Below are 13598 nucleotides of genomic sequence, written 5' to 3'. Positions count from 1 at the left end.
ACATAGTCACAGATTTCTTTATCTTTTGATCACTTCGCAAATCACATTACCATAAAACACCGAAATTTCATCAACAAGGAAACACCTGATGAAAAGTAATACAAAGCACAGGCCAGTCAAACTGATTCTAATGAATATCACTTTTCCCATTAACATAAACATTAGATTACATCGTGCCCTTCTCTGAGTGCACTTCAGACAGAGGAGGCAGTTCCATGACCGAAGAACACCACCACTGCCTACAATGAACAGCTTCAAAATTGCGTACGTGCTTAATTAGTAATTTTAATTCATATTTCATTCTACTTGCAATTCTAAAGAGCTGTAGTCAGCTGTGCTGGTAGCAAATTCATGCTGAGGAGCTTTTTAACACACAGGCACACACGCCTCCCCCAAAATCCCCACTCACGACAATAAAAGGCTAAAGAGATTCAACGAGGGGGGAAACAAAATAAAAATCATAGCACAGAAATGACTTTAAGACTACAATGGACAAGAAAAGGAATATTCTGGATTCCTTTTGTGCTATAGAACACCATACAGTAATCTCATTTTGCAACCTTAACAGTGAATGAGCAAGATGACAACCAAAATATCTGATAAAGCAGAGGGAGGCACAGATCAATAACCAGACACTAGGAGAGAATCTATGTTAATCAAACCCTCTATCTACAGCTCTCCAAACACAAATCTTAGCGGAAAAGTAGGCAGAAAACTCAGCAAGTTCCAATATCCTTAAAGCTTTCCTTTTCATAATTCTGCAAAATAATTACTGTTTTAAAATATTTTAAATCTGTAAATTAGTTTTCATTTATCACATATCCTTTTCATCCAATGCACTCAATAAACACATCTGCTGCTCTGTTTACATAGCAACTGTTTACTCCACAACTTCCCCCAAAACATCTTGTTCTATAAGAGTTTTGTCCATAAGGTTTTTTGATACTCTAAGTTTGCATTCAAGGTGGTTTTAAAATCCTGAACAGAAACAGTAGTTTCTGCAAGGGAAGATGCTTTCATGACTGCATTTCACATCAATCTGTTTTGTGAATGAGCTCGTGCCCAGAACAGAAGCTGGTGAGGGGTGGGTGGTGTTTGGGGTGATAAGATTGTAGCTGTAAGGGTCCAAAAAGCAGGGCTGTGGGGGAAGGTTCAGGCCAGGGTGGAAGTCAGGAGGTTGCCACAACACACTCTGGGGGCACAATTTGGGTGAGAATTGCTGCTTCTATTGTAATTTCCCCTCTGCTTCCTCTTCTTTGTGTTTTTGTTGTTGGTTTGGTCTTTTTTCCTGCATATCAGACACTAACAGAAAACCCCACAAACCCTACCTAAATCTATTCGGTTTAATGTGGCTACATTGTTATGTTTCGGGATTGATAAACAGCCTATATGTATTTAGGAGTAGAAACTGACACAGGTCTTGGACACTCCCTTCTTCCCAAGCCAGCTCTGCTGCAAAGGGGAAGTTAACAAGGAGCAGTAACAGTCAGAGCAGGAGTTGCACCTGCCATTAAGAAAAAGCAGTGAGCATTTCAAGAGGAGACGTATAACTGGACTGGAAACTCTCTAAAGGTTACGAGTTCTCCTGCGCTTTCTGATAATATACTCTATGTACTGCTTGAGAAATGACCTAAGTGACACAAAATATAATTTGATGGATAGAGGGGAACATCGAAGAAGTGTGCTCCATGGTTGTGAGCTTCCCATTATGGGAGAAATCGTGCATAATCTCCCTATTATCACCACTTTTCTCTGTTAAAAAAAAAAAAGCAGCCTTACGTTTATGTCTGTTAAGGGCGAGATCCAACAAGTCCAGGGCTTCATTATTCCAATACTATTTTTAAAATATCTTGAGAAATTTTATATATGCTTTTAGAATAGGGGACTTACTTTCCAAAATGCAGATAAAAGTGAACTGAATTCCTCTGAACAACTGTGAGGGATCGCTACACTGAGTCATGCAATTCATTTAACTATTTCAGAGCCAACTCCAAACTGTGTTTCTATCAGCAGCTCTGAGGTGATGCTGGAGAACAATTTACTTTTCCATTTCACTCTCATTTTGTGTGTTATTACACATACACTGAAAATATGTAACTCTATATACCTACATAGCACTGAAAACAAAGGACTGCATTCAAGTATTTCTGGACGAATTTATTAGTGGAAGCACTGAAATTTCCTGCTAATATCTTCTTTTATAAATATTGTTAATCCAGGGTTTTTTTGGTGTGTGTTTGTCTGTGTGGTTTTTTTTTTTTGTTTGGGCTTTGTTTGTTGTTTTTCCGCTTTTAATCTTCATGTAATTCAGAACAACAATGAATAAGTTTCCAGATGGTAATCCAAACTAAACTGGGCTCATATAACCTGAAGTATAAAGTTGTCTCCTTGTGCGTATTAGTGAAGTTTCATTGGCATGAGTTGTTACTTTATATTTGAGCTCAGAACTTCGTCACACATTTTTTTCGGAGCAGTGCAGTGCAACTAAGCTTGTTGTTTATGAAGCTTGTATACATGAGGCAGTTGCCATTTTGTCAGGCAAAAAAGAAATCAATTCAGTCTGGAACAAATGGAGACTTGCACATCCCTCTAGTTATTGAGGTTTTATACCTCTCCTCTTTTCTACTTCTTTTGAAATTGTTCCCACTTGCATCATAATATTCTTCATGTCACAAAAAATTACATTCCTTTTCCCCAAAGTTCTGTTTAGTAGTAAACACCTCCAACAGTGCTTTAGTTTGGAAGAAAAAACAGTGCTCAACTAAACACATCTTGGTTAAAATATGTCATGATCAAAGATTAAGTCCTCGTCATGAAAAAAGCAATTCTTTGTAAGATGCTTAAGAGGATAAAACTTTGTGTGACAGATGTCATAATAAAACAAAGTAAAACTGTAGGATCCAGGAAAATATAAGCATCTTTTATTCTTCTAGTCACTGATGATAAATGTGGGGAGGAAAGGGAAATAACTTACATGCATTTATCTTGACACATCACTTTTGGTGCATACAACATTTTAAGCACTCAAAATTTAAAAACAAACAAAAAACCCAACCAAACTTATCAGGCCTGTATCAAATGGATTTGTCAATGCTTAGTTGAGTTATACTACAAATTACTGCTGCATATTAACATGCCTCTTGAGATTTACTTGTGTAAGATTCAAGGAGTGAAATATTTTACTCTTGGCATTGTTCAACTCATGGCATAACAATCCTATTTTTGCTACACTTCACTATCCCCAACCTCCACTGTCTATCAGTATGGTGATATCATTTTTCACATTAACACAGTAAACTCTACTGAGATTAAAACCATCATCACCTGAACACAGCCTTGAAAGATTCTCAGTTCCTTTCCTGGTCCCCATCCCACCACCATGGTTCCCTCTCTCTGTTCTTCCCTTCTCTTGCCTCCAGCACGGTCAGATGCCCAGAGGAGTAAGAGATGCAACGCTTGGCCAGAAACCTTTTGCATTTTCAAATTCTATCTTAAAAGAGTCTGGGACTGAGTAAGTTTAAAGAAACAGACACAAAATGTGTGTTCGGTAGGCAGGCAGGTTGCCATGAAATGGCCATTAGGCAAACCCAGGTCAGGCACTATGCCACACTTCAGGTATTCAGTTCTGCTTGCTTGATGCGCAAGTGAAAGCTTTAGACACAAACTTACCAAGTCGATTTCTAATGCACAAAATTTTAGTTAAACAAATATTAGCCAAGTCCATAGAAGTTATAATACCTGTGCTATATACTTTAAACCCTCTTTTATATGTCTTCTAAGACCACGAAAAAAGTTCCATCAATGGCAACAAAAGCATACAATTCCAGTGCACCACACTAACAATGCTTATGCCTGCCATTTTAAAGCCTAACTTCTTGTGTGTTTATCTATCAGTTTTGTAGAAGAAAGTACCATAACATTCTTACATCTCAGTTCCTGTAACAGAACCACTGGCCTTCCCTGTTTTGCAGAAAGACTGAAGATGTGCTTTCATCAAAAAAAAAAGACATCCTGAGCTTTCTCCTGCATACATCATCATGAAAACCCTTAAGAGTATTCAACAGATTTCTGACCACCCAAACCAGGAGAAGAAAACGCTTCGTCCAACTACCAAAAAAAATCGAAAAATATGAAGTTTTTTGCCATTATATCAATAGTTCACACAGAAACACCAAAGGCAGAAGAAATATGTTACCTGCTTTGCACACTTAGAAATCACTGGCTCAACAATGAAAGGAAGAAACCTCCTAGAACCCCTGCCATAACTCAGCCCATCCCTGTCCCTGGCATTCCTGGAGCTACCACTTGCATGAAGGCTTCTCACAAACAGCCCACAGCTTGTTTAGTATTTGATTTTTTAAAATAAAAATGACATGGCACAGATATGTAAAGTTGATTTATTCAGCTCACAGCAAACCAGACAGATGCAAAGAAGGATCTTTCCTTGGGAAAATCCAAGAAAAACCTGTCCATTCACAAAGAACCACTGCATTTTTGTGCCCTCTGCCTTGCATCCACATAAATTGCACAATTAAACAATTCTTCACCAAAGGAGTTTCTCCTCCAGCCAGATAAAACATTTAAAGCATTGAAGCTGGAGATCTGTAACAGATCTACATGAGAAGGCAGAAGGCAATAGGGGACTCACTAATGCGTTAGTTACTTGGTAATCTTGTGAAAAAATATGCTGAACCAGAGTTCAGAGCAGACAAAATCTGCACTTGCAATCATTAAAAATATACTTCAAAGTACAGCTCTACTAGAAATTCTAGCATATTAGAGTAGATCTACTAGCAAGTATTAGAGGCAAGATGTATGCTTTAAAATACCACACATAAAAAACAGGAGAGAGGTGGTGTTCATTTTCAGTCCTTCAGAGTGCAGCCTTTTAATTCATCTCTCTATGACCAATCGTATATATTTATCTCTCCTCAAGTGCCTTCTCGTTTCTAGCCCAAGAACAGGAACAGTGAACTTGTCAGGGACAGGGAATACATCACTGAAGAGTGTGAATAGCATTTGTTTTACTACGAGACACCTAAAATCCTGTCATCCACAGACAGCCAACATGCAAACAGATCCAAACACTCCTCACATTTGGGAAAAAAATAAACTAGTCTCTGCATTGAGATTCAGATCACCAGTGGAAGTACAAGCATTAACCATACAACACCTCTAAACCATGCCCAAACACCTGTTGATCCACTACTGAAACATGAGCATATGTAGGTTGACATACAGCTTCTATTAATCTGCAGTTTCAGATAGGAAAAGAATAAATTGTCTGGCCATCTGAAGTGCAAATTTTTAAGAAGTCAAAATTTAACAAGAAGAATTATTTTGTTCCTGCTAAAGTTCTTGAAATCACAAATGCACAAGTATGCCTGCCTTTCAAATAAACCAAACCTCTTTTGTCTCAGTACACAATTCACCTTTTGAATATAGAACAAGCATTTTCCATTTTTCAGCAGTTGAACAGCCTTTTTTTTTTCTTCCCACCTCTCACCGAGATCTTTCCTGTTCATTGAATGCCTTGAAATGCAGCTTTGGTCAACTTCTCATTTTCAGTGATTTACACGTATTTCATTTCCTGATGTGCATTATTCCTGGTGCTCATCTGAGGTGAGGCAAGGCAGATATACAATAGTTTCTCTCTTTTCAAATATTGCTAGTGATTAACTGGAGGATTAGATTTCTGGTTCTGCAATGATTTCATTTAAAAAGATGTATTTGTTCAGACCCCATGCTTAGGGAATGGTTTTACTTGCTAGGAAACAGATGTGAAAAGAGAATATTGACAACTCACTTTATTAACAGAGTATGTACATTGTGGCTACATTCCTCAACTGCATTTTTCACAGAATTCTATAGATCAAAAAATTAAAAATAAACAACACTTAATGCTCTTTTAACTTCAGCCAAAGGTAGAGAAGCCTGAGAGCTCCTAGCATTTGCCAAGCTGCTGCAAAGCAAGGCTTTTATCATCCACTCGACCCTATCAGAAGCCACTCTTCTGAGTTTGTCTCATAAATTGGTCCGGGATAGTCTCAAGAATTATTCTACCAGCATGGTAATATCTCCTTGTCTTGGGTAGGAACTTCCAATACATTCTTATCCCAACACGAGCAAAGATTAAAGTAGGCCATCACCTGGCCCACTGTATGTAAGAAGCGTGTGAAACAGCATTCACCAGTGTCAAAGGCATATCAGAGACTTCATCCAGCAGTTAGGGTTTCATAGACTTTCTTAAATCTCTACCTCTTTCCAAGAAACCAACAACTTCAACATAGCAAGACAAAAACTAAATTAACTAAATAAAACAGTGTCAGTGACACGTTTTTCAACATCTTACCTTTAGCATCATCAGCTTTCCGAACCAGGCAAAAACATTCCATTCCATTCCTCAAAGCAGGCTGCTTCACCTCCTCTTCCATGCAACGAAAAGCACACATGTAGCTCCTAGAAAATATTTCAGGAAAACACGGTTCAGAGAAATTATAGGTTATGACACTTTCTCACGTACCATCTTAAAACAGTAAGAGATCTCCCTCAAATCTGGGACAGGCTTAGGTAAATCAGCACTGTTTCCCTGAAATCCAAACTACATACATTTACATTCATTAGCAGGACCACAATTCTAATTCCAAATATAATTGCTAACATGCAAAACCAGCTTTTCCACCAGTTTGAAACTAACAATTATAAGATCTAATTCAATTATTTTTAACTAATCACAATGCAACACAGAAAAGCTTTAATAAACAAGCAGATTTTTGAAACAGTGCATACTTCCCTTTACTTAGAAGACTGCAAATATTATTATGTCAGAGATAATCCTGTTTACTCAGTTACAGAAATTATTGTAAGGAATAGAGAGGAACCAACAGATATAAGAAGAAAAAAAAATACCAAACACATCACTTTGCTGCATAGAACATACACAAACTTTTTACAATACAGAGAAATAAGAACAAGAAAATAATCTTGGTGACATGTGTGTGTGTATATATACACACCTACACACAATATAGGTAATGTGGAACAAAAAACATGAATCAACATTTAATAAGCCTTGGATATATTTTCACAAAGGAGCTGATAAACGTTCTCCACTTCTTCCCTCCTACAAAAGCATTAAGCTTGAAACAAGTAAAATACTTTTAGATACTTGGTGGTTTGATCAAAATCTCCACGAAAGTTCTCTTGTGTCTCCTTTATTTCCTGCACTTTACATCCAGCACAACAACAACAAAAAAACCCCTCTGTTAATTCGGCTGGTAATAATTCAGCAGCCTTGCTGTAAATTCTGTGAAAATTTGAGAAACTATTATTTCCTTTAGCATACCACAGTTATCAAGTATCTTCTGTATTTGTTAAAGTCTCTATTGCTCTTAATAATGAATCACAGACACACAATAGCTAATGACCAAACTAAATCAGAGTAAATATGATCTAGCATAGCGTTTGTTATGTTTCATCCCTCGTCTATAAGCACTGAGTATATTACCTACAAAACACGACCAGTTTGGGCCAAATCCAACAGAAAACATCTCTAGGCTCTTTGTCTATGGAAACAAACCAGGCAGCTCAAAGCGGGTCAATTTTATTCAGCAGAAGGGTCATGGCTGCAGATATCAAGATGCAGGCCCATGCAGCAGCCAAAAGCTGCAGAGCAGATCAGGTACACCAAGGGATAAAGTTGACCCAAATTCTCATTCACTGCCATCCTATGCCAGCTCCCAAACACAACATGAAACAATGACACTGCCCATTCCCACTGCATGCAGAAAACAGAAAGGATTATTTTACCCACTTCCTTACAGTTTTCTTCTAGTCCCCCAATCTCAAAATTACCAGACTTCTTTTCTTTGGACCACACAGCTGCAGCTATGAGATGAAGGTCACTTCTATATGTTGTCTTATCTACAAGCTACAAAAATCAAGGAAAGCAAAATACATCATCATTGTCCAAAAAAAAGTATTATAGCCAAATAACCCATAGAGACAGAATACATTCCATTCTTTGTCAGGTAATTTGGGAGTTAAAAGGGAGTGTTGACATAATTCTTACAATAGTGTTATCTCCAGGTTTTTAAAATGAAGCTTGATAACTACAGTAAAACTTTCTCTGTGTGATAGCAAAACAGAAGGTCACCAGACCTCATAACCTACTTCATAATCCCCAAGTATTCCAGTCTCTGGTTCTATATTCTCATTCATCATCTTTAACTGGTCACCCTAAAAATAGTCTAGAAAAATGCTTCCAAATTAATCGTCTGGCAAGAAAAAAAAAACACAACACCACAAACAAACAAAAAACCCCAAACAAACAGATTAAAAACCAACAGTGAAACCAAGAAAACCCACACCCCACCACATCAAACATACACACACAGAAAACACAAACACACTAAAAACCAACGCCTAAGAAAAAAAAAAGGTGTTGTCTTATATTTATTTTGACTGCCAAAATTGTCACCTTGTCAGTGTTAAAAGAAGGCAGGTCCTCAAACACAACCAAATGGTGCAATACCTTCTAAAAATTGCCAAGTACAAGAAAATGCTTTTCAAACTAAATAAAGTCAGTAATGACGAACATATGAAGCAAAGCTTTGTAGAGCAATATAGTGATTAAATTTGAGTATTGTGCTTCGCTTTCCAGATAACTCTGGTGCCAAACACACTGCAGTTGGCATCCTTATGACTGTAGGCTTTGAAAATTGTTTCCTTTGAAGAGGATTTCTATTCTCCATCTACCAATAAAGATGGTTCCTTTTTTCTCCTCTTGCTCCTAAGGCAGTGGACTAACCCTGCCAGAACACTGCATGACTTGTGTAGTTACATTGTCTGCAAAAGGAACTTTAGAGCACATGGATTTATACTCACACTTACTAATTATATGCGCAGATTAGTTAGCTATATAACAATATATGTTTGCAAGAAAGACTTTTCAAAGGAAACAATAAATTTCAAAACACATAATTAATGGTTCACTTGCAAGATGGCTGTCCAAATTATCAGAGGATCAGTATTCAGAGGTGGCAAAAATAAGCCTGAAGTTTGGGGTTTCTTTACAATATCTTTATTGTCATTTTGCTAATAAATCTTGAAAATAAATTCTTCCAAGAGTTATGAAGCAGAGCTCTTCTAACTTCTTTGTTTCTCTGTGGTCTATTAATATGACCAAGAAATTCCAGCAGGAAATTACTCTTAACAGCCTTTACCTAATGAGAATAACAATGGAACATAACTTGAACTTCCCAAGTTTCTGTCATTCCTTCCAAAACGCCTGGAAGTTTATATTGTGAGACACTCTGAACCGCACAGAGCATTTTCAAGAACACTTAGATTTAAATACAAAAGGGATCTTTGCTCCAAAAAAGAAAATTTTAAAAAAAGAGAGAGAGAAACACATTCAAGTAAAACCATCTTTCAGTTCCTGTCTTTCTGTGCATGGGAACCCTGAGGAGCCCTAGAAAAATCACACGCATCCCAACACGAATGAAAATCACTGTGCAACTCTTCAAAAGATATGGTCTTTTTTTCTTGGCAACAGCCTATGTTCATGAACAGGACAAAAGTTATAGAGGGACTGAAAAATCGTATCTGATAAGGATTCAAATCCTCAGTATGTGTCATTGCTCAAGCAATGGTAGAAGAAAGAATGGTAATCTAAAAAGGCACTATTAACAAAAGTTGATAGAGAAGCACTACATTGTTGAAGATGAAATACAGAAAATGAAATGTATGAATTATTTAGGTAAATGAACAGTTACTAAAAAGACGTGCAAAATGTCAATCAATTCTAGGAACATTTCTATTTTTTTAGCAATTTTACTTTTAGACTACAGGATTGCTTTTATTGCAATGCAGAGACCATTACTTGCTGCAAATAATACAGGATTGAGTTAGTAGTCCAAAATCACAATACACAGCTTTGAAATACAAATTCTTAATTTGGCAGAGAAAACTTCCTCCACTTCTTTACATTCCTCAGTCTCTAAATCTTTTATGTTCTTCCACGCTGTGTGTTGATGTGTGACAGTGTGTGTATGTGGTTGCGTATGTATATAAATTCATTGACTCATAAGGACTAAACAGAACTACACACAACAGACACAGTCTGGACTAGAAAACATTGACCTGTATCTTACAAGTCCATTGATATTCACCTTTCTCATTAAAGATCATTTACGGCAAGGCCAAACAGAAAATCTGCCCCCAAGTGTGTCAGGTCTATTTCCTATTGTCTGTTTTCAAAAGAACGTAGCAAAAATCAAGTTGAGATACTGCAGAGAAAAACTCAGCAACTTCAAATTAGTTCTACTGTCAGATTGAGGATGCGGAGAAATTTGATGTGATGTGAGAGCTATTATCACGATTAAACAAAAAGTACACCTTTTGATGTGTATTGTAGCATTTGTCCCATTTGATGCTATACTGTGTATTTACAGATTATGTAACAGGTTGTTTACTAGGTATATATGCTTGGAAAAATGTCCAAATCATCAAGACCAAATGTGCTGCTCCTGTACATTTGTGCAACTTCATTAATATATTTGAACATATCTCTACAATCCATTTTTGTTTCCTCAGCAAATTAGCCTAAAATGTACAGGTTTCAAAGAACGTAGATGACTTGTTGGTTTCTCAGTGAGAGGGAACAATATGCAGTCCCCCCACTGTAAAAATGAGTGATAAAACATATATGCATGTGAAACAGTTCTCCATGAAAGAGGCTCTTTGTTTTGTGACAATTAAATGATGAATGGTCACAGAACTGTGATATGGATCACTAGCAGTGATTTGGGACCTGTTGTAAATCAGTAAGAAAGTTGTTCACACTTTTAGCACCACAGTCTAAATGAGGGCTGTTTTTCAAAAGCTCTTTTCTAAGCTGGAGTGCATCAGAACAACCCCTGGGACTGGTAGGGCTCTTAAATGCAGAACTGTACAATTCAAACCAATACAACTCGTGTTACAGTTGGCAGATTTGCACACTATAACGTAACAGAAATAACTACAAGTTTCAGCAGAAATTGTGCACAATTTCCTTCAACCCTGTAATTCCACAAACAATTGATAAAATTTGCACAACAAATGAACGGCACTTTAAATATTAGTGTTTCTTTTAACAATTAGTTTGATAATGTATAATGTTTATTAATTACTTCAAGACCCCAATTATTATTAATCTCCATTAGGATGCAACCTGATAACGTCTTCTCCTTTGCTTAAAAAAAAGTCAATTTATAATTGCAATGAAGAAAAGCACTGGCAAACAATGATCCAAGAACAATTTTTCACCAAGTTTTTGAATTTTGCTGAAAAATTTTCTGATGGGGTGAAGAGACCTGTCCTTAGTCAGTCAGTTTACCAGGCTCTCAGTTCTACAACGCCAGCTTTAGCTTCTGGGGTTCTCCAAATTATTAATGTACAGCAAGACTGCAGTGATTTCACCTGGCAATGCATCCATAGGCTGAAGGACAAACCAGATTGGGCAAACCTAGCCTACCTGTGCTCTCCAGCCTTCAGTGGGGAACATGCAGCAGAGGAATGAACATTGCTGCTCCTGCGGGCTCCCACATTGCCAAGAAAGCAAGGAAGAGGCAGAGCTCTTGGTTGTACTCAGCAGCCTTCTGCACCTGAATCTTGAAAGGGAAATGCCAAAGAGCCCAGGATAATGTGAAATATGTAAAAAGCACTACTTCACCAACCACCTCCTGTTCTGTGGTAGGAGATTTATCTTGTCTATAGATCACATGCAGGTCTGGAAATCTATCCACCACATTTATGTGCAACACTAGAAAACAGGGCAGTATGTAGTGACAGATTGTGTTTCTACCCCAGCTATGGGGTTCCTTACTTTATAACCAAAATGTAGTTTTGCTTCTCTAGCCCCAGCTGCTAACAGAGGACAGTTATCTTCAGATGTAATGCCACAGAACATTAGGGACTTCTCCCAGTGTGAAAGAAGTCACAGAACAATTATCCCACTTTCTGATTACATTAATAACTTAGAAGTTGGCTTTGGTCCGAGGAGCACAACTGCCGCCCATAGTTCAGAAAGCTCTTTGAATCTGAAGTGCTTATGAAGTCAAACAACCAGGTTTCTGTCTGGCTCAGCTGTACGAAAGTTCCTAACCAGGTTGCTAGTTTTGAATTATAGCTGGTTTACCCTCTCTCATTATACCTCTGTGGCCAACTTTGCGAACGCTGCTTTATTAAAGTATTCGCTGGGTTGCAGATGGTAAAAGCACTTTTCTTGCAGTACCTTTTCACGTCCTCCTATTGAGATGTTTCTGAGCTAGGAAATGCAAAACAAAGGACGAGTCCTGCTGTTGATTAAATAGCTGGAATTTAACTAGTAGGAAGTTTGCACATCTGTTTCTTTTGTCTCCGTTTTTGCTGCTTGTACTATCACAGATTTTGCACTGTGTGAGTCACATTGTAACTTCTAATATTAACAGCCTGATTTCCCACATTTGTGTGGGTTCTGTGTTTTTTTTTTCTCTAGAATCTTGAATTACAAAAGATCTCTCCTTTCCCTTCACTTTCGAAAGCAATTAAAACGAAACTATTTAACAAATCACTAACTGCCAAAAAGCCTTCAAATTAGATCTTTTATTTTCATGGCCTTCTAGCTTTTGATTTGGAACAGAACCAATTAGTTTTTGGATCTCTCCTCAAAAAGACACTTCGGCTAACATTTCAATGTATTGACAACAGTACAAGTAGAAAACTTCAAATGTTCTATGGTTTGGCTTTAACAAGCAGGAAGAATTTCTAAAAACGTATTCTTACACCAGGTATTATTTGGATTTAATTCAAACGTCATGTTACTAGACTCTAGAAGATAGATAGAGGTTTGCTAATATCATTCTTTTCTCATTATTCAAAATGAATGTTGATGCATAGCAGAGGCAGGAAAAAAAAAAGAGAATGGAAGGGGAAAAAAAATAATCACTCGCTCCCTGTTTCTTGCTGGTCTGGATAAGATGGATTTGTATGTTTTGGCTTTCAGTAGCAGAAATAGAATTGCTATATAAATGTCAGTTTGAGGTGAAAGATCCGACAACTCACTCCCCAACCCCCATCACTTAATTCTGATTATTGCCAGACGGAGAACTGACTCCTTCCAAATGCCACTTTCAGAATGGTTTCATTGTAAATGGGGGAAAGGGGCTCACTTTTCCAATAGAAATGCCTTATCTTGCAACAGCTGTTTATAGTTAACTATAGCCATACTTAAAGCCTTTAAAGTCTGCTTCTTGTTTTGTCTTGTGCATACAGGAAAGGCTTTTTGGGAGATTAACCCGTTGTCATCTGTTAGGACAGCACTAGGCAATTGAATCAAGAGCTGAAATAGGCTTCGTATTTGATGTGGCACAGTGCTCTAACCAAACCTTGGGAATAAAACCTCTTGCATCCTGTATGCCTTACTCAGCAGCTAAAATTAATGAAAGCCTAGAATTTCCAGAGCTAAATCAGCAGAAGCCTATCCAAAACCATCCACACAACCCTAAAACACACCCAGTGCAGAGCATTTGGATACCAAAACATGGGAACTAGAGAAAAAGAGAAGAAAAATTAGTTCT

At 37.5% G+C, this 13598-nt stretch overlaps 1 long non-coding RNA gene across 1 annotated transcript in view; it reads right to left on the bottom strand.

Moving 5' to 3' along the window:
• Window positions 1-6358: 6358 nt before the first annotated feature.
• LOC139829042 (uncharacterized) overlaps window positions 6359-13598 on the bottom strand; it is a 217743-nt gene continuing 210503 nt past the window's right edge. The window contains exon 3 of the long non-coding RNA XR_011741258.1: window positions 6359-6459. This is a non-coding gene — a long non-coding RNA (uncharacterized lncRNA). The remainder of the gene's footprint in view (window positions 6460-13598) is intronic.

Source organism: Patagioenas fasciata, chromosome 13, assembly GCF_037038585.1.
Source record: "Patagioenas fasciata isolate bPatFas1 chromosome 13, bPatFas1.hap1, whole genome shotgun sequence".
In the NCBI taxonomy this organism is placed as follows: Eukaryota; Metazoa; Chordata; class Aves; order Columbiformes; family Columbidae; genus Patagioenas; species Patagioenas fasciata.
This window is presented reverse-complemented; position numbering and strand designations above follow the sequence as displayed.